Source organism: Rhinoderma darwinii (assembly GCF_050947455.1).
Source record: "Rhinoderma darwinii isolate aRhiDar2 chromosome 2 unlocalized genomic scaffold, aRhiDar2.hap1 SUPER_2_unloc_21, whole genome shotgun sequence".
NCBI classification, from domain to species: domain Eukaryota; kingdom Metazoa; phylum Chordata; class Amphibia; order Anura; family Rhinodermatidae; genus Rhinoderma; species Rhinoderma darwinii.
Window position 1 is genome coordinate 40,515 of NW_027461687.1, and position 12,460 is coordinate 52,974.

The following is a 12,460-nucleotide window of genomic DNA, read 5'->3' on the forward strand; positions in this document are numbered from 1 at the left end:
GGCAGGCTCGGGCAACGCGCGGCCCGTTCGGGTTATCGCTTCTCGGCCTTTTGGCTAAGATCAAGTGTAGTATCTGTTCTTATCAGTTTAATATCTGATACGTCCCCTATCTGGGGACCATATATTAAATGGATTCTTAGAACAGGGAGATGGAAATAGAGCTTGCTCTGTCCACTCCACGCATTGACCTGGTATTGCAGTATTTCCAGGACCGGTGCACCCTTTCCTTATGTGTTGACTAAAATCAGATTCCAAAAGTGTTTTTTGTGTTTGCCATTGTTTCTGTCTTTCTGAAGGGATCTCCCCTTTTAATCCCATTATTTCAACACCTGTTGGACAATGCATGAGTGATAATGAGCTAATTGATTAAATGCAATTAATGAATACATTGCCACCTCTTGTTTTGTGTCGTCTGTGTGTCTGTGTTTCCGGCATTTCACATTGGAACAGCTCATTCACCTTCCTTGTCTTCTCTCCGCCCTCCCTTTTAGGTAAGTTAAAGAGCTGCACCTGAGCCAGCCACTGATTGATGCAGCACCACAGTCAAATAGTGGAGTGGAGTAGGGGAACAGCAAACAGCCATTAAAGCCGCCCGCCCGCCCGCCACAATGAACCTACCTGTGTACACTAGATGGATGTGATGGAATGTACTGTCGTCCCTACATTTCAAGAAGGAGTAAGAATTGCATTTGCAACAAAGCCTTGCTGGCCTACAAAGAGAGCAGCAATTTGGATTTGTTACTATGTTACCTAGAAGAATTTCAAACTGTGCAAGGATGGAGGTTGTAGGAGCAAGGAGAAGTTGTCTGTAAAGTTGGTGGATGCTTATTTTCCATTTTGCAGTCCCTTGTCTCCCTCTTGTGGCCTCCTGGAGGCAACTAGCTGTGCAAAAAAAGACAGCCTGGCGGCCGGCTGTTGCAGTGTTGCCCTCTCAGGCAACACTGAGTGACTGACTGAGCCGCACCATCTTATATAAAGTTCAGTCGGAACTTTGCACGTGTCATAGTGGAGCCTTGAGGAGCCAGAGCCAGCTTTCTGACATCATAATGGGGCCTCAGAGATAAAAGCCTGGGCCCAGGCAGTGTTGGTCAGTGCTGCTCAGCAGGCAGCACTGGACTGGACTGGATTACAGCTGATACAAGGTGTGAAGGAACAAGGGGTGGCTGTGGGCATGCACTTGCTGCCGCTGCCAGTGTTTATCTGCATGGCAGCAGGGCATTTGGGCGTTGCCAGGAAGGCGTTTTTATGTAGATTCCTCCTCTTTCAGCACTGCATTGTGGTGCAAGCAAAAGAAGCAAATCCTGTCTGGCTTCCTCTCCGGCCTTTATTCACCTCCCGTGTAGCTGTGAGTGTGTGAGCCTGCAGGGCCCCATGGAATTGCCTAGAAGTAGGCTGATTCGCTGCAAGGGCTGAACAGCAGTATCGGGCAGGCTCGGGCAACGCGCGGCCCGTTCGGGTTATCGCTTCTCGGCCTTTTGGCTAAGATCAAGTGTAGTATCTGTTCTTATCAGTTTAATATCTGATACGTCCCCTATCTGGGGACCATATATTAAATGGATTTTTAGAACAGGGAGATGGAAATAGAGCTTGCTCTGTCCACTCCACGCATTGACCTGGTATTGCAGTATTTCCAGGACCGGTGCACCCTTTCCTTATGTGTTGACTAAAATCAGATTCCAAAAGTGTTTTTTGTGTTTGCCATTGTTTCTGTCTTTCTGAAGGGATCTCCCCTTTTAATCCATTATTTCAACACCTGTTGGACAATGCATGAGTGATAATGAGCTAATTGATTAAATGCAATTAATGAATACATTGCCACCTCTTGTTTTGTGTCGTCTGTGTGTCTGTGTTTCCGGCATTTCACATTGGAACAGCTCATTCACCTTCCTTGTCTTCTCTCCGCCCTCCCTTTTAGGTAAGTTAAAGAGCTGCACCTGAGCCAGCCACTGATTGATGCAGCACCACAGTCAAATACTGGAGTGGAGTAGGGGAACAGCAAACAGCCATTAAAGCCGCCCGCCCGCCCGCCCGCCACAATGGACCTACCTGTGTACACTAGATGGATGTGATGGAATTTACTGTCGTCCCTACATTTCAAGAAGGAGTAAGAATTGCAGTTGCAACAAAGCCTTGCTTGCCTACAAAGAGAGCAGCAATTTGGATTTGTTACTATGTTACCTAGAAGAATAACAAACTGTGCAAGGATGGAGGTTGTAGGAGCAAGGAGAAGTTGTCTGTAAAGTTGGTGGATGCTTATTTTCCATTTTGCAGTCCCTTGTCTCCCTCTTGTGGCCTCCTGGAGGCAACTAGCTGTGCAAAAAAAGACAGCCTGGCGGCCGGCTGTTGCAGTGTTGCCCTCTCAGGCAACACTGAGTGACTGACTGAGCCGCACCGTCTTATATAAAGTTCAGACGGAACTTTGCACGTGTCATAGTGGAGCCCTGAGGAGCCAGAGCCAGCTTTCTGACATCATAATGGGGCCTCAGAGATAAAAGCCTGGGCCCAGGCAGTGTTGGTCAGTGCTGCTCAGCAGGCAGCACTGGACTGGACTGGATTACAGCTGATACAAGGTGTGAAGGAACAAGGGGTGGCTGTGGGCATGCACTTGCTGCCGCTGCCAGTGTTTATCTGCATGGCAGCAGGGCATTTGGGCGTTGCCAGGAAGGCGTTTTTATGTAGATTCCTCCTCTTTCAGCACTGCATTGTGGTGCAAGCAAAAGAAGCAAATCCTGTCTTGCTTCCTCTCCGGCCTTTATTCACCTCCCGTGTAGCTGTGAGTGTGTGAGCCTGCAGGGCCCCATGGAATTGCCTAGAAGTAGGCTGAATCGCTGCAAGGGCTGAACAGCAGTATCGGGCAGGCTCGGGCAACGCGCGGCCCGTTCGGGTTATCGCTTCTCGGCCTTTTGGCTAAGATCAAGTGTAGTATCTGTTCTTATCAGTTTAATATCTGATACGTCCCCTATCTGGGGACCATATATTAAATGGATTCTTAGAACAGGGAGATGGAAATAGAGCTTGCTCTGTCCACTCCACGCATTGACCTGGTATTGCAGTATTTCCAGGACCGGTGCACCCTTTCCTTATGTGTTGACTAAAATCAGATTCCAAAAGTGTTTTTTGTGTTTGCCATTGTTTCTGTCTTTCTGAAGGGATCTCCCCTTTTAATCCCATTATTTCAACACCTGTTGGACAATGCATGAGTGATAATGAGCTAATTGATTAAATGCAATTAATGAATACATTGCCACCTCTTGTTTTGTGTCGTCTGTGTGTCTGTGTTTCCGGCATTTCACATTGGAACAGCTCATTCACCTTCCTTGTCTTCTCTCCGCCCTCCCTTTTAGGTAAGTTAAAGAGCTGCACCTGAGCCAGCCACTGATTGATGCAGCACCACAGTCAAATAGTGGAGCGGAGTAGGGGAACAGCAAACAGCCATTAAAGCCGCCCGCCCGCCCGCCACAATGAACCTACCTGTGTACACTAGATGGATGTGATGGAATGTACTGTCGTCCCTACATTTCAAGAAGGAGTAAGAATTGCAGTTGCAACAAAGCCTTGCTGGCCTACAAAGAGAGCAGCAATTTGGATTTGTTACTATGTAACCTAGAAGAATAACAAACTGTGCAAGGATGGAGGTTGTAGGAGCAAGGAGAAGTTGTCTGTAAAGTTGGTGGATGCTTATTTTCCATTTTGCAGTCCCTTGTCTCCCTCTTGTGGCCTCCTGGAGGCAACTAGCTGTGCAAAAAAAGACAGCCTGGCGGCCGGCTGTTGCAGTGTTGCCCTCTCAGGCAACACTGAGTGACTGACTGAGCCGCACCGTCTTATATAAAGTTCAGACGGAACTTTGCACGTGTCATAGTGGAGCCTTGAGGAGCCAGAGCCAGCTTTCTGACATCATAATGGGGCCTCAGAGATAAAAGCCTGGGCCCAGGCAGTGTTGGTCAGTGCTGCTCAGCAGGCAGCACTGGACTGGACTGGATTACAGCTGATACAAGGTGTGAAGGAACAAGGGGTGGCTGTGGGCATGCACTTGCTGCCGCTGCCAGTGTTTATCTGCATGGCAGCAGGGCATTTGGGCGTTGCCAGGAAGGCGTTTTTATGTAGATTCCTCCTCTTTCAGCACTGCATTGTGGTGCAAGCAAAAGAAGCAAATCCTGTCTGGCTTCCTCTCCGGCCTTTATTCACCTCCCGTGTAGCTGTGAGTGTGTGAGCCTGCAGGGCCCCATGGAATTGCCTAGAAGTAGGCTGAATCGCTGCAAGGGCTGAACAGCAGTATCGGGCAGGCTCGGGCAACGCGCGGCCCGTTCGGGTTATCGCTTCTCGGCCTTTTGGCTAAGATCAAGTGTAGTATCTGTTCTTATCAGTTTAATATCTGATACGTCCCCTATCTGGGGACCATATATTAAATGGATTCTTAGAACAGGGAGATGGAAATAGAGCTTGCTCTGTCCACTCCACGCATTGACCTGGTATTGCAGTATTTCCAGGACCGGTGCACCCTTTCCTTATGTGTTGACTAAAATCAGATTCCAAAAGTGTTTTTTGTGTTTGCCATTGTTTCTATCTTTCTGAAGGGATCTCCCCTTTTAATCCCATTATTTCAACACCTGTTGGACAATGCATGAGTGATAATGAGCTAATTGATTAAATGCAATTAACCCCTTAACGCTCCATGACCTACTATTAGGTCATGCTAACTGTAGCGTTCGCGCTCAGTGACCTAATAGTAGGTCATGGAGTAAACACGGCGCCGTTCGCGCGGGGCGCGTTCATGAGCTGTGATAGCTGCTGTTTCCGACAGCAGACTATCACTGCTCAATGTGCCGGGACCGATCGCGGAGCTCCCCCGCCGATTAACCCCTCAGAAGCCGCGTTCAATAGCGATCGCGGCTTCTTAGGGGTTAATCCGCCATCGCCGGCCTGCTACACGATAGCGGCCGGCGATGGTGACTATGGCAACCGGACACCAAACAATGGCGTCCGGCTATGCCATAGACGGAAGCCTAGTGGGTCCTGACAACGTCAGGACCCACTATGCTTGCTGTCAGTGAGTAGCTGACAGTTCTAATACACTGCACTACGCATGTAGTGCAGTGTATTAGAATAGCGATCAGGGCCTCCTGCCCTCAAGTCCCCTAGTGGGACAAAGTAATAAAGTAAAAAAAAAGTTAAAAAAAGATGTGTAAAAATAAGAAAATAAAAGTTTTAAAAGTAATAAAAGTAAAAGTCCCACTTTTTCCCTTATCACTCCTTTATTATTAATAAAAATATATAAACAAACAAATAAACTATACATAATTGGTATCGCCGCGTCCGTAACGGCCTGAACTACAAAATTATTTTGTTATTTATCCCGCACGGTGAATGCCGTAAAAAAAAATATTAATAAACCGTACCACAATCACAATTGTTTGGTCACTTCACCTCCCAAAAAATGGAATAAAAAGAGATCAAAAAGTCGCATGTACCGAAAAATGGTATTGATTGAAACTACAGTTCGTTACGCAAAAAATAAGTCCTCGCACGGCTTTATTGATTGAAAAATAAAAACGTTATGGCTCTTAGAATAAGGTAACACAAAAAGTGAATGATTGTTTACAAAACGTATTTTATTGTGCAAACGCCATAAGACATAAAAAAAAACTATAAACATCTGGTATCGACGTGATCGTATCGCCCCGCAGAATAAAGTGAATATGTCATTTATAGCGCATGGTGCACGCTGTAAAAAAAAAAGTATACAAAAACAATAGTAGAATTGCTGTTTATTAGTCACCACGCCACCTAAAAATGGAATAAAAACTGATCAAAAAGCCGCATGCACCCCAAGAAAACTACAATGGATTCCTCAAGGGGTCTAGTTTCCAAATTGGGGTCACTTTTGGGGGGTTTCCAATGTTTTGGCACCACAAGACCTCTTCAAACCGGACATGGTGCCTAATAAAAAAGAGGGCTCAAAATCCGCTAGGTGCTCCTTTGCTTCGGAGGCCGGTGCTTCAGTCCATTACCGCCCGAGGGCCACATGTGGGATATTTCTCTAAACTGCAGAATCTGGGCAATACGTATTAAGTTGCGTTTCTCTGATAAATCCTTTTGTGTTATAAAAAAAATGGTATAAAAAGAGTAAATGTCACCTCTACTTTGCTCTAAATTTCTGTGAAACACCTAAAGGGTTCATAAACTTTCTAAATGCTGTTGTGAATACTTTGAGGGGTCTAGTTTCTAAAATGGGGTGTTTGATAGGGGTTTCTAATATATGGGCCCCTCAAAGCAACTTCAGAAATGAACTGGAACCTAAAAAAATAAATAAATGAGGCAATACTTCGCTTCTTACATTATACTGATAATGAGCCGTGCCCACCCCGAGATTACCCCAGTTTTGACCGTTTGTATAAACGGAGACCCCTATTAGACCGTTTCAGTGCCCGGTTTTCCCAAGCATACACCCCCGAGAATTGTTTTTCTATTGATGAGTCCCTGGTACATTTTAAAGGGAGGGTTCAATTCCGCCAGTACCTGCCAAGTAAGAGGGCAAGGTATGGCGTGAAGATGTATAAGCTGTGCGAGAGTGCATCAGGGTATACCTACAAATTTAGGATATATGAAGGAAAGGCCACCCCCAAACCAGACTGCATCCTGGACTACAATAGGTACATGGGAGGGATGGACTTGTCAAATCAAGTCCTGAAGCCCTACAGCGCCATGCGGTGTGGTATAAGAAGCTGGCCGGGCACATCATACAGATGGCTTTGTACAATGCGTACGTGCTACGTCGATGTGCAGGCCACAGGGGAACTTTCCTGGAATTTCAAGATCTAATCTTTAGGGACCAGGAAGGGGTGGCACCCAGTACTTCTGGAAGCGGGGCCACACGCAGCATCGTACCAGGGCAACACTTTCCAGGAGAAGTTCCGCAAACCGGTGGAAAGGGAAAGAGTCAAAAGAGGTGCAGAGTCTGCTATAAGAGGGGGATAAGGAAGAACACAATATACCAATGTGACACGTGTCCCGAAAAACCAGGGCTCTGTATAAAAGATTGTTTTAAAATGTATCATACATCCCTTGATTTTTAATTTACCCTGATGCACTCCGCACAGCTTACCCCCCTCATCTTTCCCTTCTGAGCCCTGCCGTATGCCCAGGCAGCTGATAACAGCCACATGTAGGGTATTGCCGTACCCAGGAGAACCCACATTACAATTTAAGGGGTGTATATCTCCGGTGGCGCATGCTGGGCACAATATATTGGACACTGAAATGGCATATATATATATTAAATTGCAAATCTCACTCTGCACCATCTGCTGCGCATTATCTTTTACACAGTACCTGTGGGGTCAAAATGCTCACTACACCTCTAGATGAATGTCTTAAGGGGTGTAGTTTTTAAAATGGGGTCACTTCTCGGGGGTTTCAACTGTACTGGTACCTCAGGGGCTTCTGCATACATGACTTAGCACCAGAAAAGCTCCAGTAGGCCAAATGGTGGTCCTTTTCTTCTGAGCCCTCCCATGGGCCCAAACAGCAGTTTATCACCACAAATGGGGTATTGCCACACTAAGGACAAATTGGGCAACAAAATGGGGTATGTTGTTCCCTGTGAAAATAAGAAATTTTGATCAAAAATGACATCTTATTGGAAAAAATATCATTTTTTTCATTTCACAGCCCAATTCAAATAGGTGCTGTGAAAAAACTGTGTGGTCAAAATGATAACAAAAACCATAAATGAATTCCTTGAGGGGTGTAGTTTCCAAAATAGGGTCACTTTTGGTGGGTTTCCATTGCTTTGATACCTCTGGGGCTCTGCAAATGCGACATGGCACCCGAAAACCAATCCAGCAAAATCTGGACTCCAACAAACACATATCGCTCCTTTCCTTCTGAGCCCTCCCATGGGCCCAAACGGCAGTTTATCACCACAAATGGGGTATTGCCGCACTAAGGACAAATTGGGCAACAAAATGGGGTATGTTGTTCCCTGTGAAAATAAGACATTTTGATCAAAAATGACATCTTATTGGAAAAAATATCATTTTTTTCATTTCACAGCCCAATTCAAATAGGTGCTGTGAAAAAACTGTGTGGTCAAAATGATAACAAAAACCATAAATGAATTCCTTGAGGGGTGTAGTTTCCAAAATAGGGTCACTTTTGGTGGGTTTCCATTGCTTTGATACCTCTGGGGCTCTGCAAATGCGACATGGCACCCGAAAACCAATCCAGCAAAATCTGGACTCCAACAAACACATATCGCTCCTTTCCTTCTGAGCCCTCCCATGGGCCCAAACGGCAGTTTATCACCACAAATGGGGTATTGCCGCACTAAGGACAAATTGGGCAACAAAATGGGGTATGTTGTTCCCTGTGAAAATAAGAAATTTTGATCAAAAATGACATCTTATTGGAAAAAATATCATTTTTTTCATTTCACAGCCCAATTCAAATAGGTGCTGTGAAAAAACTGTGCGGTCAAAATGATAACAAAAAACATAAATGAATTCCTTGAGGGGTGTAATTTCCAAAATGGGGTCACTTCTGGTGGGTTTCCATTGTTTTGATACCTCAACACCTCTTCAAACCTGGCATGCTGCCTAAAATATATTCTAATAAAAAAGAGGCCTCAAAATGCACTAGGTGCTTCTTTGCTTCTAGGGCTTGTGTTTTAGTCCACGAGCGCAGTAGACACACATGTGGGACATTTCTAAAAACTGCAGAATCTGGACAATACATATTTTGTAGTATTTCTCTGGTAAAACCTTCTCTGTTACTAAAAAAAAATTGAATAAAATTGAAATTCAGCAGAAAAAATGAAATTTGCAAATTTCATTTCCACTTTGCTTTAATTCCTGTGAAATGCCTGAAGGGTTAAAAAACTTTCTATATGCTGTTTTGAATACTTTGAGGGGTCTAGTTTTTAAAATGGGGTGTTTTATGGGGGTTTCTAATACATAGGCCCCTCAAATCCACTTCAGAACTGAACTGGCACCTTCAAAAAAAGGCTTTTGAAATTTTCTAAAGAATATGCGAAATTGCTGTTTATGTTCTAAGCCTTGTAACGTCCAAGAAAAATAAAATAATGTTCAAAAAACGATGCCAATCTAAAGTAGACATATGGGAAATGTGAACTAGTAACTATTTTGGGTGGTATAACCGTCTGTTTTTCAAGCAGATGCATTTAAATTCTGAAAAATGCGATTTTTTGTAAATTTTCTCTAAATTTTGCAATTTTTCACAAATAAAGACTGAATATATCGACCAAATTTTACCACGAACATGAAGCCCAAAGTGTCACGAGAAAACAATCTCAGAATCGCTTGGATAGGTTTAAGCATTCCGACGTTATTACCACATAAAGTGAAATATGTCAGATTTGAAAAATGGGCTCTGAGCCTTAAGGCCCAAACTAGGCTGCGTCCTTAAGGGGTTAATGAATACATTGCCACCTCTTGTTTTGTGTCGTCTGTGTGTCTGTGTTTCCGGCATTTCACATTGGAACAGCTCATTCACCTTCCTTGTCTTCTCTCCGCCCTCCCTTTTAGGTAAGTTAAAGAGCTGCACCTGAGCCAGCCACTGATTGATGCAGCACCACAGTCAAATAGTGGAGTGGAGTAGGGGAACAGCAAACAGCCATTAAAGCCGCCCGCCCGCCACAATGAACCTACCTGTGTACACTAGATGGATGTGATGGAATGTACTGTCGTCCCTACATTTCAAGAAGGAGTAAGAATTGCAGTTGCAACAAAGCCTTGCTGGCCTACAAAGAGAGCAGCAATTTGGATTTGTTACTATGTAACCTAGAAGAATAACAAACTGTGCAAGGATGGAGGTTGTAGGAGCAAGGAGAAGTTGTCTGTAAAGTTGGTGGATGCTTATTTTCCATTTTGCAGTCTCTTGTCTCCCTCTTGTGGCCTCCTGGAGGCAACTAGCTGTGCAAAAAAAGACAGCCTGGCGGCCGGCTGTTGCAGTGTTGCCCTCTCAGGCAACACTGAGTGACTGACTGAGCCGCACCGTCTTATATAAAGTTCAGACGGAACTTTGCACGTGTCATAGTGGAGCCTTGAGGAGCCAGAGCCAGCTTTCTGACATCATAATGGGGCCTCAGAGATAAAAGCCTGGGCCCAGGCAGTGTTGGTTAGTGCTGCTCAGCAGGCAGCACTGGACTGGACTGGATTACAGCTGATACAAGGTGTGAAGGAACAAGGGGTGGCTGTGGGCATGCACTTGCTGCCGCTGCCAGTGTTTATCTGCATGGCAGCAGGGCATTTGGGCGTTGCCAGGAAGGCGTTTTTATGTAGATTCCTCCTCTTTCAGCACTGCATTGTGGTGCAAGCAAAAGAAGCAAATCCTGTCTGGCTTCCTCTCCGGCCTTTATTCACCTCCCGTGTAGCTGTGAGTGTGTGAGCCTGCAGGGCCCCATGGAATTGCCTAGAAGTAGGCTGAATCGCTGCAAGGGCTGAACAGCAGTATCGGGCAGGCTCGGGCAACGCGCGGCCCGTTCGGGTTATCGCTTCTCGGCCTTTTGGCTAAGATCAAGTGTAGTATCTGTTCTTATCAGTTTAATATCTGATACGTCCCCTATCTGGGGACCATATATTAAATGGATTTTTAGAACAGGGAGATGGAAATAGAGCTTGCTCTGTCCACTCCACGCATTGACCTGGTATTGCAGTATTTCCAGGACCGGTGCACCCTTTCCTTATGTGTTGACTAAAATCAGATTCCAAAAGTGTTTTTTGTGTTTGCCACTGTTTCTGTCTTTCTGAAGGGATCTCCCCTTTTAATCCCATTATTTCAACACCTGTTGGACAATGCATGAGTGATAATGAGCTAATTGATTAAATGCAATTAATGAATACATTGCCACCTCTTGTTTTGTGTCGTCTGTGTGTCTGTGTTTCCGGCATTTCACATTGGAACAGCTCATTCACCTTCCTTGTCTTCTCTCCGCCCTCCCTTTTAGGTAAGTTAAAGAGCTGCACCTGAGCCAGCCACTGATTGATGCAGCACCACAGTCAAATAGTGGAGTGGAGTAGGGGAACAGCAAACAGCCATTAAAGCCGCCCGCCCGCCACAATGGACCTACCTGTGTACACTAGATGGATGTGATGGAATGTACTGTCGTCCCTACATTTCAAGAAGGAGTAAGAATTGCAGTTGCAACAAAGCCTTGCTTGCCTACAAAGAGAGCAGCAATTTGGATTTGTTACTATGTTACCTAGAAGAATAACAAACTGTGCAAGGATGGAGGTTGTAGGAGCAAGGAGAAGTTGTCTGTAAAGTTGGTGGATGCTTATTTTCCATTTTGCAGTCCCTTGTCTCCCTCTTGTGGCCTCCTGGAGGCAACTAGCTGTGCAACAAAAGACAGCCTGGCGGCCGGCTGTTGCAGTGTTGCCCTCTCAGGCAACACTGAGTGACTGACTGAGCCGCACCGTCTTATATAAAGTTCAGACGGAACTTTGCACGTGTCATAGTGGAGCCCTGAGGAGCCAGAGCCAGCTTTCTGACATCATAATGGGGCCTCAGAGATAAAAGCCTGGGCCCAGGCAGTGTTGGTCAGTGCTGCTCAGCAGGCAGCACTGGACTGGACTGGATTACAGCTGATACAAGGTGTGAAGGAACAAGGGGTGGCTGTGGGCATGCACTTGCTGCCGCTGCCAGTGTTTATCTGCATGGCAGCAGGGCATTTGGGCGTTGCCAGGAAGGCGTTTTTATGTAGATTCCTCCTCTTTCAGCACTGCATTGTGGTGCAAGCAAAAGAAGCAAATCCTGTCTGGCTTCCTCTCCGGCCTTTATTCACCTCCCGTGTAGCTGTGAGTGTGTGAGCCTGCAGGGCCCCATGGAATTGCCTAGAAGTAGGCTGAATCGCTGCAAGGGCTGAACAGCAGTATCGGGCAGGCTCGGGCAACGCGCGGCCCGTTCGGGTTATCGCTTCTCGGCCTTTTGGCTAAGATCAAGTGTAGTATCTGTTCTTATCAGTTTAATATCTGATACGTCCCCTATCTGGGGACCATATATTAAATGGATTTTTAGAACAGGGAGATGGAAATAGAGCTTGCTCTGTCCACTCCACGCATTGACCTGGTATTGCAGTATTTCCAGGACCGGTGCACCCTTTCCTTATGTGTTGACTAAAATCAGATTCCAAAAGTGTTTCTTGTGTTTGCCATTGTTTCTGTCTTTCTGAAGGGATCTCCCCTTTTAATCCCATTATTTCAACACCTGTTGGACAATGCATGAGTGATAATGAGCTAATTGATTAAATGCAATTAATGAATACATTGCCACCTCTTGTTTTGTGTCGTCTGTGTGTCTGTGTTTCCGGCATTTCACATTGGAACAGCTCATTCACCTTCCTTGTCTTCTCTCCGCCCTCCCTTTTAGGTAAGTTAAAGAGCTGCACCTGAGCCAGCCACTGATTGATGCAGCACCACAGTCAAATAGTGGAGTGGAGTAGGGG

At 45.6% G+C, this 12,460-nt stretch overlaps 6 non-coding genes across 6 annotated transcripts; all 6 read left to right on the forward strand.

Moving 5' to 3' along the window:
• Positions 1-34: 34 nt before the first annotated feature.
• Positions 35-225, forward strand: LOC142674845 (U2 spliceosomal RNA). The gene has a single exon (XR_012851927.1). It is a non-coding gene; the product is annotated as a U2 spliceosomal RNA (small nuclear RNA).
• A 1,234-nt stretch (positions 226-1,459) lies between these two features.
• LOC142674857 (U2 spliceosomal RNA) lies at positions 1,460-1,650 on the forward strand. The gene has a single exon (XR_012851938.1). It is a non-coding gene; the product is annotated as a U2 spliceosomal RNA (small nuclear RNA).
• Positions 1,651-2,887: 1,237 nt separating this feature from the next.
• On the forward strand, positions 2,888-3,078 carry LOC142674846 (U2 spliceosomal RNA). Its single transcript, XR_012851928.1, has one exon. It is a non-coding gene; the product is annotated as a U2 spliceosomal RNA (small nuclear RNA).
• Positions 3,079-4,312: 1,234 nt separating this feature from the next.
• On the forward strand, positions 4,313-4,503 carry LOC142674847 (U2 spliceosomal RNA). The gene has a single exon (XR_012851929.1). It is a non-coding gene; the product is annotated as a U2 spliceosomal RNA (small nuclear RNA).
• A 6,003-nt stretch (positions 4,504-10,506) lies between these two features.
• Positions 10,507-10,697, forward strand: LOC142674869 (U2 spliceosomal RNA). The gene has a single exon (XR_012851949.1). It is a non-coding gene; the product is annotated as a U2 spliceosomal RNA (small nuclear RNA).
• A 1,230-nt stretch (positions 10,698-11,927) lies between these two features.
• Positions 11,928-12,118, forward strand: LOC142674881 (U2 spliceosomal RNA). The gene has a single exon (XR_012851960.1). It is a non-coding gene; the product is annotated as a U2 spliceosomal RNA (small nuclear RNA).
• Positions 12,119-12,460: the final 342 nt, after the last annotated feature.